At 43.4% G+C, this 18099-nt stretch overlaps 1 protein-coding gene across 1 annotated transcript in view; it reads right to left on the bottom strand.

The window, feature by feature from the left end:
* HTR1F (5-hydroxytryptamine receptor 1F) overlaps window positions 1-4411 on the bottom strand; it is a 190056-nt gene extending 185645 nt beyond the window's left edge. The window contains exon 1 of the mRNA XM_034792169.1: window positions 4210-4411. The gene's annotated coding sequence lies outside the window, so the exon portion shown is untranslated. The remainder of the gene's footprint in view (window positions 1-4209) is intronic.
* Between the last annotated feature and the right edge of the window lie 13688 nt (window positions 4412-18099).

The following is an 18099-nucleotide window of genomic DNA, read 5'->3' on the forward strand; positions in this document are numbered from 1 at the left end:
ATAACCTTTGTTTGCCCGAGTAAATTACCCATATAACCTGCAGGCAAGAATAAAGATTTTAAAATAAATAAGTCTAATGCACAAGAAGCCATGAGATGCCACCCACCAAATAATAAAAATGCATTATTACAAGGTTAAGTCTGGTACCTAATGTCAGTCATTTGGATGGATAATAATACAAGCTACTTCAGGCAGTTTATATAGTTATCCCACAGGGCACCAACAACTGGCGATCTAGTCCTTTAAAAAGAAAAAAAGAAAGTGTTGAAAGTAGTCTCAGGTACAACACCTGTCCATAAAAGTCAGTTTCTTTTTGGTTTTGCCACCATGTTGTTTTCATCTCTCCCCTGTTGCTAGGTGAAAGGCTCATAAAGAGCCAGTTAAATAGAATATAGTGAAACCAGCTGTAGAGAAGTGTTGTAAAATGGACACAGTGAAACTGGAAAGAGGTTTCTACTCTTGCAGTTATAGTGATCTTAGGTGTTGCCATTTTTAAAAATGGCATGTTAATCAGGACTTAAATTCTCAAAGTATTTCCAGGCACTGCCGCGGGGCACTGCTGGAGCTCCCCTGGGTTTGAATATATTGACTGGAGCGCCGTTGCAGATGGCTCTGGCTGAATTTAAGCCCCGATGTTAATAAATTTAAAAAGAAGTTTGATATTTAATTAACTTTAAATTCCACAAAACAAACAGTAGCATGACACACCTTGGTATTGCATCAACACTAGCCACAGGGTGCTTTGGGAAGGGTTTGCAATGCCTCATGGGGAAGGTACAATATTACATGATGCAGTTTTCTCAATCCATCGTTCCAGGGGCATCCTAGTAGATTGTCAGCTGCCTTTTCAGCTGAAGTGGGGGGGGGGGGGGGGAGGGGGGAGGGGGGGGGGCTGTCTGGGGTGGGGGGAGACAGCAGGCTGACCAACCTATCCTGAGGCAGCTGAAGGTCAGCTCCCAGCTCTGCTCTGCACAGCAATCTCTCCCGAAGCAGCCCACTCTTTGCCTGTCTGCCTATGGTTCTGTGATTCCCTCCAAGTTCTCCCACAGCCTCCTCAGCTGCCAGGAGCAGCTCTCTGAGCTCTCAGTGCTGAGGAATGTCAAAGCAGCACAGCATTCCCTCATTACCCCCCCTCCATGACAGACTTAAGTCCAGAGGCCTGGAAGGTGCATGAGGGCATTACTTGGAAAAGTACACCTTAATATTCCTGGAAAACAGTGAAGGCAGGGGCAGCAGGTGAATGAGCCATTTGGGTAGGCTAGCCCCCCACCCCTCCTCCTCCAACCTCCCTCCGCCACCGGAGCCCAGCGCGCGTGCACACACACCCCATGGCCACTGGACCCCCATACGCCCTCAGCCCCAGAGCGCCAGACAGGCAGAGCGGTCCCAGCGCCCCCAGCCCCAGAGCACTGGGTGGGCAGCGCGACGTGGCTCCAGTCCCAGCACCCACAGCCCCGGGCCTTGTGAGCACCAACCCCAGCCTGCCTACCCTAGCCTCTCCACCACAGAAGAGTGGGAAGGGAACTGGAAGCATGCAGGAGAGGGTCTGGGGGGTGGATCATGGGCAGGGCCACACCAGGCTGTTTGGGGAGACACAGCCTCTCCCGTACTATGATACCCGCTGCCCATGAGTGAAGGAATCACAACTCTACCCTCTCACATCCAGCAATACCCCCTTAAGTCACTCGTGCTGCCAGAGGTGCCACCCACCTCACTCCTTCAGCCCTCAGATGGGAGAGCTAGATTACACCCAATCCCTATGTGTAGGGAGAATCTACTTCCTACACTTCCCTCTCTAACACACCCATTCAGAGGGACGCATAATTCAGTCCTCAATACACATGTAACAATGACACACGTGGGGATTCTTGTTTTGGAGAACAAGATGACTTGCTGTCCTCAAAGGCAGATATTTACCACCTGGGTCAACAGAGCTTGATATTCAGCTCAACATCTATAATTTATTCCACGCTGCATCCTTGCTTATTCTCTATTTTTAACAATAAGGGGACAAGTGATAGGTGAACAACAAAAGCTTCTTAACATAGGTTCAAATACAAGCCTACTTGGTTTAAGTAGATATAGGTTCCAATATAAGCATAAGGATGGCTGTCAATGTTTCCAATCCTCTGTGGTCTGAATATTGTGTTGGAAACCTCCCAAGAACACTCTTACAAGGCTGCCAATGATTCTGGGCTCCATTCAGGTTACAAATATCAAAAATAGCTTTTTTGTAGTTCTTTTTCTCAAAAGTGAAGAGATGCAGCGCTATTAAACTAATAGTCTTGTTATTTTAAGTAATTTTTGTAAAAAGTTACCACTACCAGTGCATGACTGGGATAAGACTATGAAGAGTTCAAAGTTCTAAGAAATCAGAGTGTGTAACAAGGCAAGGATATACTCAAGAAAGAAGACAAGGAATATTTTTGAACATCTCCCAAAATATGATACTCATACTTTATAGAAAGGCATGTTATGCCCAATCCGGTAAGGCCCTTGACCACTATAATCTTGCACCTAATAGCCAGTGCCTAACTTCTTCATTCTTGAACTCCTTTTCTCAAAGGAAACTCCACAGGAACATGATGTTGGAGGCAGATTTCATCATGATTCTGAGCCTTAAATGGAACCCAACTAGTTATAGTGTTGAGGAATACCATTTCGACTGTAAGCTCTTTTGGGCAGGGATTCTCATTGTTCTGTGTCTGTACAGCACCTAACACAATGGCATTTGATCCATGACTGAAACTTCTTAGCACTATGATAATGCAAACAATTTGATTTGTTTGGGATGATTTTGTAAATCAGTGGAGGATTCACAAACAGAATTAAGATGAAAGATTATGATTTATCATTGTGAAGACTCAAAATTTACTTGGATTTTCAGATGAGATTTTGTATATGAAATCACACACTCTGAGACCTACAAAAATCCATCCGCACTGCATGCACAAATATCTGTGGTATGTGTATATCACACAAACACGAAAACAACATAGGGAGGAAACAAAACTTCCTTACCAGATCAAATTTGACCCAAATTTAAGTTCATTAATACAAGCTATACAAGAACTTAAGAACTATATATTATGTTTCCAAAACATGATTTTAAAAAAAACAAACCTCTACTGGAATGTTTTAAAACACACACTTTCCTGTTGTGATTGGGATCTAAAGATTAGTTCATTGTGCTAGAGCAGGAGCACATTAAAAAGTGAAATGAACTAAAACCAAGCTATGACCAAAATGAAATTAAAATATATTTTACATTTCACTTAGTTTGAACAAGTATACAACAAAGAAATCAGTGAAAAGCCGACTAGAGCTACAGTTTTAATAATTTAAGATAGTATTTGAAACATAGGGACTTTGTAAGGATTTTTCCCAAATATGCAGGCATCAATCTAAAGAGAAATAAGATTTCTAATTCCCCCCACGCAGTTTATTTTCCTTTGCATTTCATGAGGAGTTAGCCAGAAATCCGAACAACATGGGCAGGAGAAAGGGCGAGATTAATTAACTCGGTATTAAACCAGTTCTTAGAGCCCTTGAGAGGAAGCAACACATTCAGTCTCCGTTATTGTATGCAACAGCTGATATGCGGATTGTCCCTGCAGGAGACACACCGGGCTGCCCTGCTTCAGAGCACGCAGAGTGCAATACAAGCAGCACAAACGGAGAAGGCTCAAGAACATCACTTTCAAAAGCAGCAGCAACTTTTCTTTTAGATTCAGAGCAAGGGGGTTTGGTGGAGAAAATTAAAAGCTCGTCAGCAAAACACTGATACCTAGGAGTGGGAAGGAAAATCTCTTCAATTAGAGTCTTCTCCTTCACCCACCCTCACTCTCCTAATAGTCAAATGGGTGAGGAGTTAAAACTGTGTTAGAAACATTATGAGTTTCTTGTTTTAAATGGCACACGAAGGTGATTGTGCACAAATGCTGCACTTCGCTGTCCAAGCTGTCAGTGCACTGTAACGAGTAACGGAAGGCAGGCATATACAAGAATCCGACTGTTTTCAGAGGTGAGTGGGTTGCACGTCTGCAGGTATAACCGAGGGGCATGCAAGCAAGCCCATGGGTGCGCGGAAGGAGCTAGGAGCCCAGCGCCAGCGCCCCCACACAGCAGCACGCTCCTCCGCCCCCTAGCCCGACCAGGAGCCCCTTTCACGCCAGGGCTGGCTGCACTTCAAAGCAAAAAGGCTCTCACCTGTGCTGCGGGACACCAGCGTCCTCCTCTGCCACCGGCCAGCACCAGGGAGCGGAGCGCGGGGCACGGCGCTAGTCCAGGCTGCGGAGGGTGCAGGGCGCGGAGCCCCTTTGGATGGCAAGGGGAGCAAAGTGCCGCTGCAGCAGCTCTGAGTCTGGACAGGGGCTGAGTCTGCAAGCAGCGGCGGCTGCTCAGGGAGGAGGCGGAGGCTGTTGCTCTGATCCGCTGCTGCCGGGGGGGGCGTGGAGCTCTTCACCCGCCCACCGCTCCTTACAGCCAGCCGGCGGGAGCTGGGACAGCAGCCCCCTGCAGAGCACCCGGGCTCCCCCCCCTAGATGAAGGAGGCCCTTTCCCGCACCTAGACACCCCGCCCTTTATTATTCCCTCCCACCGAGCCGGTCCCCGTCTTTCCCCCTTCAATTTGTTCCTCTCCTTTTGCCATTTGTTGCTTCCCCCCCCTGCTAATGTCCCCCCCCCTGTGCAGCCAGAGGAGTCGGTCCCCTCCCCTACTGAGTTCTCCTTCCCCCCACTATTTTGACTGTCTCCAGTTGTGTTTGCTCCCTCCCGGCCCCACTGCAGTGGAGAAGAGCCTTAGCTCCCCCCCACCATGGCACACCCTGACCCTGCCAGGGCTGAGGCTGCTGCTTTTATGGTGGTGGGAGGTTAAGAAGGAACAAAATAAGGGGGGCAATCACCATTGCTGCACCCCTCAGGTTTCTGCTCCATCCCTGTGATCTCAAGTGCCTTCATAACACCAATAGCAGGTACAAAAAGCTGGTCTCCCACATCACCTTGCTGCCTGCCACAGGGCTGCGAGGACTCTGCCCTCCTTCAGATGATCTTTCTGCTGAGAGGACACCCTCCAGCTACCAGCAATGGCACCTGGTAGTGAGGGGGCCTGGAGGGGTCGTTCAGGGTGCCCATCAGGGGTCTCCTATGTTATTTGTTGGGGAAGGCTCTTTGCTTCCCCTGTCAAGCACTGAGGCATGTCCAAAGGCAGTCCCCCTTAGCCTAGCAAGGAGGGGTAGTGGTTCTTCTTGGGCCTCAGGACAGCAGCAGCACCATCACTGTTGGCAACCTTCCCCATCCAGCTCCCCTCCTCCATCTAAAGCTGACATCTGCCAACTTCTCTTGGACACCAGGCGTGATCCTTGTCCTGCCTGGCTGAGCAGGCAGACCCAGCCATTGACAGCCATCTGGCAGGGTCCTTGAGGGGTGCATGTGATGATGGGCAAGGGAGAGGCCCACCCTTAGAGGAAGGCCATCCTCCCCCTTGTCATATTCTCTTTAGCCCCCATCCTGTCATCCTTACCTGCCAAGCCTTCCCCTGCTAACCTGCCCTTTGTTATCACCAATGAGGGCTGGGTCCTAGTCTCAAAAAGTAAGTGTGATAAACGTAACTCATGGCCCAGCTCCTTCCATCCTTTCAAAGGGAGGCCACTGCTGTGCTTGCTTCCATGCCCCCCAAGAAGGTCCAAGACTGGGAGCTGTAGGGTGAGTGTCCTCAAATGCCAGGTACTCTCCTGTGTTTGGGCAGAGGGTATCTGATCCTCCGGCAGGAGACTCATACCACTCCGGAAACCAGCTGGTGCACAGGAGGTTGGTCCTGCCTGGTGTCATCCAAATGGGAGCCCACCTTGAGTATGGTGGGTGGGACTGGGTAGACCCCATAGCGCTCACCTAGTGCATGGTGCTGTTCACCCTGCAGGTTCCCCACTGTTTGCTCCAGAAGGTGAAGGCTGCTCTGCCCACTGCCTCTCTCACTTCTCTCCATTTGCGTAAAGAAGCATCTGGTTCACCCAGTGCCCTGATGATGAACATGCTAGAAGTATTTAAATAGACCACATGCTTCCCTCCCTTCACTTCAGCCTGAATTTGTTGTTCACAGAGACACAAAAGTACATTTATAACAGCCTGCCTTAAAAAAAAAAGTCATTGTTCCAACTAAACCAAGCACTAGCTGTCATTGCAAGCAAGCAAGCTTTAAAAGCTAGAGGTGCTGAAAGTTAAATTGCATTATGTATCACTTAGAAAGTGTTTTACAGGAAACACCTGCCTACATCGAAACCTGCACTAACAATCACATCCACTTTGTAGTTTCTCCCAGGTTTCCAGGAAAATATTCTTTAATCCCTTGTTAAAGGATATCTCCTTGGGTGGTCACTAAGAATTTTTACTTGCACATTTTAAACTCCGGATTTAAATTGAATCCAATCTTTGTCTTGCAGATTTTGCCATTAGCTAATACTGTTTTATTCATGCCACTAATGTAACCCCTGCCCCTTCCTCTAATGGATAGAGGTTTAGTTCTGACATGAACACAAGTGACCTTACATAGCACACTTTATGCAGCTCACTGCTGTACTGTCCACAGCTGCTGCTAAACAGAAATGATAATTTATTATTAAACGATGGTAATTTTGTGGTCTCCTCTTGGCTCCAAATTGAAGCCATTACACTCATTTTACTTGTGAAAGTGCCTCTCTGGAGATGATGCTTTAGCATGAGTTTTTTTTGCCACACCTAGAGTTTTTTTAAACAAAAAGATTTGATGCTGGTAAAAAATGCTTGACTGACAATGACAGTGACAGTTCTCTAATTATCCCCCCAAAATAGGTACAACATAGGCAATGGTAGTCATAGTCCAAGCTAGGAATCTCCTCAGTTCTTTCTTCAAATCTCTTCCTAGAGCTCCTCCTCCCATAGCATGATGCCTACAAGTTACTTGACAGCAGTGTACTATTGACTACTGCTTATTACGCTAATCATAACTGCCTCACTGTTACTTTGTTTTTCCTTCTGCCTTTTTGCTTTACTCACGTGTTTTCTCAACTTATATGTAGAGTGTACTGCAGTAGCAGCTAGAAGCCCTGATAAAAGTTCAGTTGTGCTTGGCACTGTACTACAGTAATGGTCTCTGTCCCACAGAAGTTACAATTAATAAAAGAATCCCCCTCTTTTTAACTATAGTAGCCACCAATTTATGACTAGGCTTTTAAATAGCTATTCCTGAGCAGGGCAGTGCACAGCCTCTCTGCCCAGCAGGTGTGATAGATGTTAGAGGAACCCATTACAACTGAAAAGAGGGAAGAGGAGCCTCCAACCTATGCCAGAGAAGGTTAGTAGCAGCTTCTACTCTTTCCCTTCCCACACTTACTTGCCTTCTAGAAACTTGTTTTTCTTCTCACAGTAAAGGAGAAAAAAATGGACTAGAGGTTGCAGCTAGTCTGCAACCTACAGTTCTTTGGAAGCTGTCTTTTCTCTAACAATGCCCAAAAGGCTTATGTGTATGCTCCAGGGATGCAGGCGATAGAGGTTTCTTTTCCAAATTTAAAACCCATTTGGGAAGAAAAAAAATCCAAATTTATACTCCATCGGTAGCATCACCCCTCTGACAGAGAAGGTTTTTACTACTCCAGCTACAAAGGCCTGCTTTCCTGATCCTAGGATACACTTCTTTTTGTATGTTCCAGGGAGACTAACAAGTTTCAGCTGTTTCCTGGCATTGCTAGTCAAGTCTTTGCTTCCCCCCTCCATACACTGGTGTCTAGGGCTCTCAATAGTGATTCCTACTTCTTCCAGCACCTTAGCTGATAGCATGTCCCTTGATGCAGGACATGGGGATTGGTCCAGTGGGGCTCCTACTCTTTCATCCCATTCTATCTTCTTACTCAGGCATTAAGAAGGGAGAGCTAATACTGGTACTTGGGCACAAAAGAGAGACCAGTTGCTTCCACTGGATGGACTAGCAGGCTCCTGCCAGTTCCTGCTGTGGCTAGGCAAGAAGCTGATGGTTACTCCTCTCCCCTCAGAGATGCCAACCAGCAGCAGAGTGGGGCTACTGAAACAAGTAGTGAGAATAGACACTATATGAACTGGGCCAGCCAGACAGCCACAGGAGGCCCCAGCAGGGACAGGATGAAAGGTTAGTGTGATATTTACTGCTCAGCCTCTGGTGCCACAGGGAGTAGAAGCTTCTTTACTGCTGAGCTCTGTTGTGACAATATGAGCCCCCAGGGATCAAGGATGTTACTCCCTTTTTGATTGCCCTTGCTGAGAGCAATACCAGTTCCCCTCCATCTCTTGTTTAATAGGAAATCTCCATCCTCCTGCAAACATATCCCTGTTCTAGGCACATTAACTCCTTCCCTATCAACTCCTGTGGGAATGAATATCAAGCCAGCATGATAGAGGGATTTGGAGCAGGTGCAGCTATAGGGGGAAAGTTGCACACTAAATTTTTGTCCTTGGAGCTAGGAAACTTAATGGAATAGCTGTGTGGGTGAAAACAGATTTTCTTGAATCAGTTAATGGGAGTAGCGGCTGCTCAGCATCAGGTCCACAGTATGGAGATATTTGGAAATACCCAGGCTGATATATTTTGTGATCCTTTCAGTTCCTGCCTTTGTGTTTTCTGCATCGTTGTATACATCTACATACTGGGGGGGGGTCATTTCTCCACTAACATTCCAAACTAACTTCAATAGCATTGGACAAGCTGTAAAGTTAATGAAGAATTTAGCCTTGCTGAGTCTGTCTCATGCCTTCCTCATAATGAATTTCTAGAGTATGTCATTAATGAGGGACACTAGAGTAATTCAGCACAGGTGGTAATAGACCAGCTGTAGTGGAGAAGAGCAGGTGCTCAGCACTACTCAAAATCAGACCACTTGTTTGCATTTTTTTTAATTAAAACACTGTTAGGTCTCTAATTATGACTATTACATGAGAATTCAACCAGCTATTTAGAAAAGCCACTGATTATTTTGCTTAATGAGATGAATGTAACATTAGCTTCAAGCAATATCCAGCAAACTGCACTGTCAGCATTCTGTACGTAGGGCTATACAGAGGAAGTGCTAAGTTTAAAAAGGAAATCTTGCAGTAGGAAAATCAATGCAAATTTTCTTATACATATTTTCCATTTATATTCCATGAATATTTACACCACACACACACCCTTCTCACCAAGAGCATAAAGATTAAGAGCTAACATGCCCATTGCAGATATAGGAAGGGTGTGACGACTCCTTTCACCTAGGGCTAATACATTTTGAATGAGCTTGGTGAGGCTTTGAAGCCACTTACTCCTCACTAGCGACCAGCCTAGTCAGGGCACCTTCTTGGAGAGGGGGAGTCAGGGATCAGAGTTCATAGAGTTGCAACTCTATGTAATAAGGGAGGAAGAAATCTGTGTTTAGTTGAATATCTGTGGGTGGAAGGGGAAAGAGGGAGAAAAGACATGGTGAAGCAGAGAAGGAAAGAGGGATCAGACAGAAAACCATGCAGGAAAAATAGTTCCATGATCTATATTAAAAAGGAAATTTGGTATAAAGCCAGGAAGAAAGAAAATAAGATGGAGTAAGTTACCTTTAAAATTATTAAATAGAAAGTGGATTGACAATGTTACAACTGAATAAGAAGGGGAGTAAGGCTTTGCAAGGTGTGTGTATGTTATTTTTTTATTTTGAGTTGCAGAGGGCTGGATTCTGCCACCCTCATGTTTAGTACTTTGCACGACAATAAGCCATTAGGCTTTCGTAACAACCTCAAACCTTAGCATTCTTTTAGAAATCTCCCTATTGCGCACACATTAGTAAATATCCCCACAAAAGCCAATAGAATTCATACTCCTTCACCCTTCCTGCAACAATGAGGTGGGACTTCTCTTAATTTCTTCAAGGAGTATTGTCTACAACACTGTTCTCCTTTATACAAATAGGTAGTAGCATGAGAGATGTTTTAGAAGGAAGTAGCCATCTCACCGGTAATTAAGTATCAAATGCTCTAACAAAGAATGTCATTCATCAAGCAATTTGGGTTCTTCAGATGATTGAGATTTATATAGCTCCTGTGATAGTCACTGCTAAATTAGTGAGGGCTGATCCACAAAAGTACTTTAGTACCTAAATCTTAAGTTTAGGTGCTTAAAGTCCCACTTTTAGGCTCTATTCTGGTCCTCACAGCTCCTGCCAAACTCTATAGGTGGCTAAACTCACTAAGTTTTCAGGGCAAGAGGTTCTAGGCACCTAAGTTTCTGCCTGTGGATGTGCCCACTGTAGGTGTCTAGACAACTCTCTCTTCTCTAATCCACAGATTGCCCAATCCACAAATTGGGGGAAGATAGGCAGGCAAACATCTATGTTGCATGTGGGGACAAGTCTGGTAGGCATGCTCAGAGGCCAAGGTCCTGTTCAAAATGTGCCTGGAAGAGATGGTGGTGGTAATGGTACACACCATATAACTTCTAGCCCACTGGTTAGAGCACTTACCTAGGATGTGGGAGATCTAGGTTCAGGACCATACGCCTCTGCTGGAGGGGGAGAAGTGAGGTCCCTGTTCAAATCCTACCTTTCCTGAGAGTGCTGTAACTCTACCCTCTTATGCATATGCACTAGTGTACAGTATGTAGATACATATTATTTTGTCTGCAGGAACCCTGTCTTATTCAGTGAACCGCTCTAGTGGCATCTCATACTAAATATTTCATTTTTATTTTTCAATGTGGCTGAACCATTTTTTCCTCACACTTTCCAGACATCTTTGTTTCCAGACTGACAACAAGTATGCTAAATTTCATCTTAGAAGGTAAAAGTTTGACTATTAGAGGTGGTTGAAGCAGATTGAAACAAGTAGGGAAGCTCTCACTGCACTAGCTGAGAATGGAGGAAAGATGAAGAGATCTGTGGAAGGGAAAGCACTGGTTACCTAGAAGGAGAGAGACCTCTCCCTGGCTCATTGGAGCAGGGTAGCAGTGATCTTCCCCTTCCTATAAACAGGGATTACAACTATTTGAAAATAATCCTTTAGAATCCTTAATTGCAGGAGTCATTACATGCTATACCTACCAGTATAGCAGCCAGCTTCCTCTTTGGCTATTTCTTTTGGCATTTTACTCTCCTAGTTTCAGACAATAAATGATCTTTGCATCATCCCCTCTTAACAGGTTATCAGATCTGAATTCTTCTAGAAGGAGAGTCTTCACTCTGTTCCTAATGGGACCACCCTGATGCGCTTACTCATTTTTGCTCTGTTCCAGCTAGGGTGTATATCTTCCCTATTTTGTATGACTCCAACAACATGTGGGAATCATTTACTGGTGATCCCTGGAATCAGACTCATTCTCAATAAAAAGTGAAATAGGGACTTTGTCACCTAATAGACAATTTCAAAATTAATAAGTGGATTGATAAAGCCAGTATCTAAGTTTTGCACCCTTGCCAGTATTAAGAGGAGTCTAACAATCTTATGAGTAAATAGGCAATTCAGAGTAGAACTAGGGAATGGGAATCATGGAATCTGTTATCAGAAGGGCGGAGGAGGCAAATATACAGTGCATTCAAGGCACACCTACAGTCTTCATTGGAGAAAGGATGGGAAGAGTAAAAAAAATGTGGGAATGAGCTAAAACAAGAACAAAAGTCAAGCACATTTGGGGTGAACTGTCATTGGTCCCAATTAAACTCAACTGTTGCACCAAATCCTGCATTCTTTACTAGCCAAGATTCCTACTGAAATTCCATGATCATTTCCCCCTAAATAATACCTATAAGATCTCACCCAGAGCTCAGCACCTGTGACTCCCATTGGAATTGTGAGTGCTCAACACCTCTGAAAGTCATGCTTTACCTGTGCCAAGATCCAGAAACATGTAAGTGATTTCTTAGGTCATGTCTACAATGCAAAAATCAGCCATGACATAGGGTCTCAGAGCCCAGGTCTACGGACTCTGGCTCAAGCTACAGTGCTAAAAATAGCAGTGAAGATGTTTCTGTTCTGGCTCTGAGACCTGGTTTCAGAGCCTGAGGGGGTTACATCTACACTGCTATTTTTCACACCATAGCACAAGGCTGAGTCTGTGGACCCAGGCTCTGAGATTTTCTGCCATGGCTAATTTTTGCAGTGTAGACATACTGTTAGTGTCTAATAGAGCATAACACTATATGGATGCATTGTCTACTTCAAGCACTGGGACTGACTTCAATTATCAGGCTCTGATTAAAGTTTGTAGAATGTTCAGATCATGTAATGTTCTATTTATAAAACAAGTATTGGGTTGTCTCAAACTTCACTGAGTACCATTATATCTGGTTCACTTTTTGCCAAATTGATTCATATTTAAATGTCATGTATGGAAGTAAGTAGCACATGGATATGTTTATTGAAAGGCTCTAAAACCATCTGCTACTAAATAATTTGACCAATCTAGTCAAGCTGAAGTAGGTAAAGTTATGGGGGAATAGGGAAGGCAGAATTCTGATGACTTCTAAGTGAATGCAGCTTTCCATCAGAGCACTTGGTTTAAGAGATCCCAGCCTGTGAAACATGTTCTTGCATCATTAATTAATGGTGTTTGATTGTTCACCTTCCTTGGGGCATGAACTGCTTGGGTTTGTTATACCTTCAGACAATGGAACAAATTCACCTTGAGGTTTTTAAGAGTTCCTATTATTAAAGCTCATTAGCAAGCTGGATTTCTTAGAGTATACAATTTTACATTTTTAATCAGTTTCTTAGTTTGCTAAAAGTTTATAACATCCTTTAGGACCACCAAAGTAACTGCATGACTTTTGCTGTGACTATATAAGCATGTTTTTCCAACTTTTAAAAAAAAAGGAAGTATAAAAAGTCTCTGTTAGGCTGGGGAAAAAATAGAGGTTGACATCAGTATATGGATTTTACATGTTGATGCTAGAAACCACTAGGTTATGTATATTTTATTTTTAAAGGCATTTAATTGTAAATTTATAAGCCATTCAAAGTTATCAATTACTACTGTTGGCTTTAGAGAGTGAATGCTTTGTGAACAGTTCTGACATAGATTCCAATAGCCTATGTTAATTGTGTATAATGAGCTGTAGTTCCAAGATTGGTGAGACTCCAAGCAGTCCAATAAAGTTAAGCTGTCAACTACAAGTGAGGCAGCATGAGCCATCAGCCTCTGCTATAGCAAAAATCTTAAAGGAGAGGCTGCTAGTGGCTGTCCCCTCCCTCCAAGGCTAGCAGGACTGGGAAGGCTATAGGCAGCTTGACCTGTACTTGTCAAGACTATATGTACTCCTTCCCCAACAGACATCCATCATTCCCAGATGTCTTCTCTCATTAGTACTCACTCCAACTAATTACCTCCCCCCATCAGAATCCATGCTTTGTCTCGAGATACACTGGGCGCTCCCTTTCAGCAATGAGCCATTGTAAATTCCCTATGTACTTCCATGACACCCACCTTGCTATTAATTCCTTCCCTCCACACAGCATGGCTTCCTGTTTTGTCTCTTATGATGTACCCTGCTTCCCCAAACATTAGACCTCCTCCTCCCCTCTAGATATCCCTTTGAGGTATGTTCTTCCCATCAAATTCCTACCCCACCTACACATGTTCCCTTTCTTGAGGACACCTCTTCACCTTTGATAGTCTTTCGAAACCATTTTCATGCCTCCAAATGACATCCTGGTCTCCATGTTCATACTATTATGTTCAGGAACAGCCTAAGGACTTTTGGGAGGGTTAGTAAAATGATTCTTTGGGACATACTTCTCCTCACACAAACTTAACTCCTTTTATATGGCAAGTGTTTGGAGGATCTTTAGGTCAGCCCCAGTTGCCTTCTGCAGATTTGAAGCTCAGTCGCTTTAAACCTCAGCCATCTATTTACTTTTACTGTATGATTAAGGCTATAGTTCAAAGGAGGGAAATAGAAGTGAACTCTCAAAACAAAAGCCAAGATTCTCCAAAAAATAACTGTTCTTCAGCAAGTCAGTTGTCCACGGTCACAAGACTTTCAGGCTCTGACTCAGTCAAATTCCTAGCAGTTCCATGTAGTTGATCTCACCCCTCTCCACTAAAATCATTGCCATTGGTTCTTTGTACTTTTTTGTACAGCAACCCCAGAAGATGGGAATTTCTTTTTCCATTGAATTGCTAGGAGGTTTTCAAGAAAAAGAATTGGTCATGAACAACAAGCAGCTCTCACCAAGTCACTGCTGATCAAAATCTTCAACAGTCTGTAAAGCAACAATGTACCTGACTACTATGATCCCATCAAAATATTTTGCGGTTGAACTAAGTGAACAAAAAAGGGGTGCTTAAAATCACTGTATAAAGCAGCTTCAGTTCAGCTCCTAACAAAGGCTCTGTTGTGATACTCTGTGTATAGAGAAATGTTATGTGACCTTGCAGCTTGTGTTGTAGCCTGAGCCTGTCAGGCACAATTCCCAGAAAGAGAGTGCATTAGAGCTCATAGCAAACACATCTTTTTCTAGGTGATTGGGTTATAGAAAAGAAGTCCTTTATAATAAATGCCAGAAGAAGAAAGGCGCTTAACTCTAAGTAATGACTTGTGTAGGACAGCTGTTGGCCTGGATGAATCCAGAATCTCACATCATGCTCAGCCTACAGAACCTGAAAACTCAAGATTTTTCAGTATCTTTCAATTGTGTTAGTTACTGCCATATGCCATCTCTGTGCAGCTTATAAATCAGAGATGTCCTTTAGGCTGCTAATTTACTGGTAGGAGAGCATCAACATAGCTGCTTGACTAAGGGACTGGAAATAGATACCAATACGTTCCTTTTAGAGTTATTCTCTGGGCCTGGATTTCTTCAGTGAGGATGAGTCACATCCTACAGAGTGCTGTCTGTAGAAACAACAGCCTTCCCCACGTAAAGTAGTTTTGTTACAGAATTAAAACATACCTGGAGAAACAAAACTCTAAACTCTTCTCTCCTATAAGGAGACAAGATGAAACTAAAACCATTTTGAACAATGAAAAGATAATTATAAAGTGGTCTAATATTTTTAGTTAAAACTTTGTACACTAATAATGTGTAAGATATATGAAAGTCTTCATCTAGCCTCATCATTACTACTCAAAGGAAAAAGTGATTTTTAATGGCTCTGTTCATACAATCAAATACATTGGAGAAGTTTTTCATTTCTGTAAGGTCATAAAACGTGATGTGGGAATAGTTTTCTTTAAATATGCAAAAACTGTATTGAAATTCATGGGGAAACAAATGCTCAGATCTTTGGTATTCAGATATTGAGATGCAACTCTGTATAAGTTTAAAAAACGGATCAAAGAAGTTTAAAATCCTTTTTGGGGGGGGGGGGGGGGGAATATACCTAAATATTTGATTCAGCCCATACTTCTAGGAATAAGTTATGTGGAGTGGACATGAACACTTTTCTATCTTATCTCTAGGTCAGCGGTTTTCAAACTTTTTTTCCTGGGGACCCAGTTGAAGAAAATTGTTGATGCTCGTGACCCAACGGAGCTGGGGATGAGGGGTTTTTGGTGTGTGTGGGGATTCAGGGATGGGGCAGAGGGTTTGGGTGAGGGCTGAAGGGTGAAGGCACCGCCCCCCCCCCCAGCTCCCATTGACCGGGAACTGGCCAATGGGAGTGCAGAGCCGGTGCTTGGGGCAGGGGCAACACACAGAGCCCTGTGGCCTCCCTACCTAGAAGCCAGACCAACTGCTAGCCACTTCGGGGGCTCAGAGAGGTATCAGAACAGGTAGGCACTAGCCTGCCTTAGCTGGGCAACACCACCGATGGGACTTTTAACGTCCTGGTCGGCGGTGCTGACCACAGTCACTAGGGTCCCTGGGCACTGAACAAGGCAACCCAGTGCCTTACGTGCCGCATCCCAAATAGCTAGTTCTTACTAACTCTATCTACTCCAATACTGCCCTTTTATAAGAACTTTTGCCCAGTATGCTTCTCAGGACAGGTTGGTAGGGAGATGGGACTGGCCCTTTACGTTTACAGGTACAGGGAGGTGTAGCTCTAAAGTGACCATTTTGTAACTGAACGCTCTCACCCCACACCTAGATCCCCCCCATACTAAGCCCCTTTATACTTGATTCTGCTGGGCTGAGTGTGCCTGGCACAGAGGGGCAGGGCTCCAGGGTGTTTCTGGGACAGCCCCAGCCCTTGTACTGTGCCAGGGTCAGGTGCAGCCTCACTGCCAAGTCCCTGTCCCAGGGGACGGGGGTCACTGCAGGGTGATCTCAGACCTCCGTGCAACCAGTGGCCTGTGCTCCCCATTGCCATGCTGGAACCTCAACATTTATTTATTGACAAATAACGTTTGCAGAATTTTAAAATATAATGGTCAGAATTTTTATTTTTATTTTTTTGTGCAGGAGTAATGAAATTGATATGTATAGTTTGCTTCACTGCCAAATTCTGATGCACTAGAGATAATCTTTGCCCAAAGTTTTATGAAGTCTGAATTCTGAAACAAGAATAAAATTTTGATTTAGCAAAGGGTATAATGCTGAATGGCAATACTCAGTTCCTCAATAAAAATTAGCAGTTGGAGAAGTTAAAAGTCTCTAATGAAATACTCCTTTCAAATTTTTCCATGCTCACCTATGGGAAGTGTAGTCTCATTGTCTCCCTGCTTTAAGCAAAAATAATAATTTAAGTTTTTATCACTGAACAAATTATTTACATATATTTGTTAGATTAGACTTCCTGCTTTGAATAAGCATTTGTATAGCAATCTATGCTGCTTACTGTCCTTTATAGGAATTTTAATGTGTCGAGCAATAGTTTGGAATGTAGATAATTTACATTAAACTTAAAAAGTGATTCAAAGTTGTGCAGTAATTGAAATCCTGCCTCCTACATATTTTATTTAATTTTAGTTGTTAATTGTATAAAGCCTGACTTTTCATAAATATGGGGTGCAAATAGCAGACCTCATTGGCTTTAGCTTTTTCCTTCTGGTGTCTAATGGATAATATTTATTACACAGTTTTACAGTATATGAGTACTGAAGTAAATAAAATGTGCCATTATACAGAGTACAAATTGCACAGTCATTTGATTACAACATTAAATTTCCTGTTCAAAGAGAGTAAAGAGAAAAAATGCTCTTAATTTTTCTAGTTGAGTATCATAATAACACTGGTCTACAATTTTTGAGAAGTCGTCTGCTTCAGAGATAAAATGTGCTATTTATTATGTATTTTGATGTGCTGAATTCAAATATGACAATTAAAACCATTGATTGACTACTGTTTCTAAGGTATTTAAGTTTTTACATTTTATGTCTATGTATATTGTGTAGATAGAGTTTTAATCATAAATTGTAAACCTAGGTCTTTTCATGTGTTTATGGCTGTTTTACATGATAATATTTCACCTGTCCTGTTTATGTAACACTTTAAAAATCAGCAAAAGGGTTATATAAATAAAATGTATTATGAAACAAAAGGCAAAAAACTATTATGTACATAGTTTAGTCCTATTCAGTGTCTACTCAGTGCTTCTTGACTTGTCTCTTGTATTCATTAAATGGAGCATCTCTTGTCACTATCCAGCAATAGTCTGCAAGCATTGATGGGCTCCATTTGCCCTGATAGCATTTCTCCATTGTTGCAATGTCCTGGTGAAATCACTCGCCGTGCTCGTCGCTCACTGCTCCGCAGTTCGGTGGAAAAAAATCTAGATGAGAGTGCAAAAAATGTATCTTTAGTGACATGTTGCAACCAAGGCTTTTGTATGCCTTGAGGAGGTTTTCCACCAACAACCTGTAGTCGGCCTTGTTGTTTCTGAGAAAATTTATTGCCACTAACTGGAAGGCTTTCCATGCCGTCTTTTCCTTGCCACGCAGTGCATGGTCAAATGCATCATCTCGAAGAAGTTCACGAATCTGAGGACCAACAAAGACACCTTCCTTTATCTTAGCTTCACTTCACCTTGGAAATTTTCCTCGGAGGTACTTGAAAGCTGCTTGTGTTTTGTCAATGGCCTTGACAAAGTTCTTCATCAGACCCAGCTTGATGTGTAAGGGTGGTAAGAAAATCTTTCTTGATTCAACAAGTGGTGGATGCTGAACATTCTTCCGCTCTACTCTGCTCTGGTTAGGCCTCAGCTGG

This window comes from Trachemys scripta, chromosome 1 (genome assembly GCF_013100865.1).
Source record: "Trachemys scripta elegans isolate TJP31775 chromosome 1, CAS_Tse_1.0, whole genome shotgun sequence".
Lineage (NCBI taxonomy): Eukaryota > Metazoa > Chordata > Testudines > Emydidae > Trachemys > Trachemys scripta.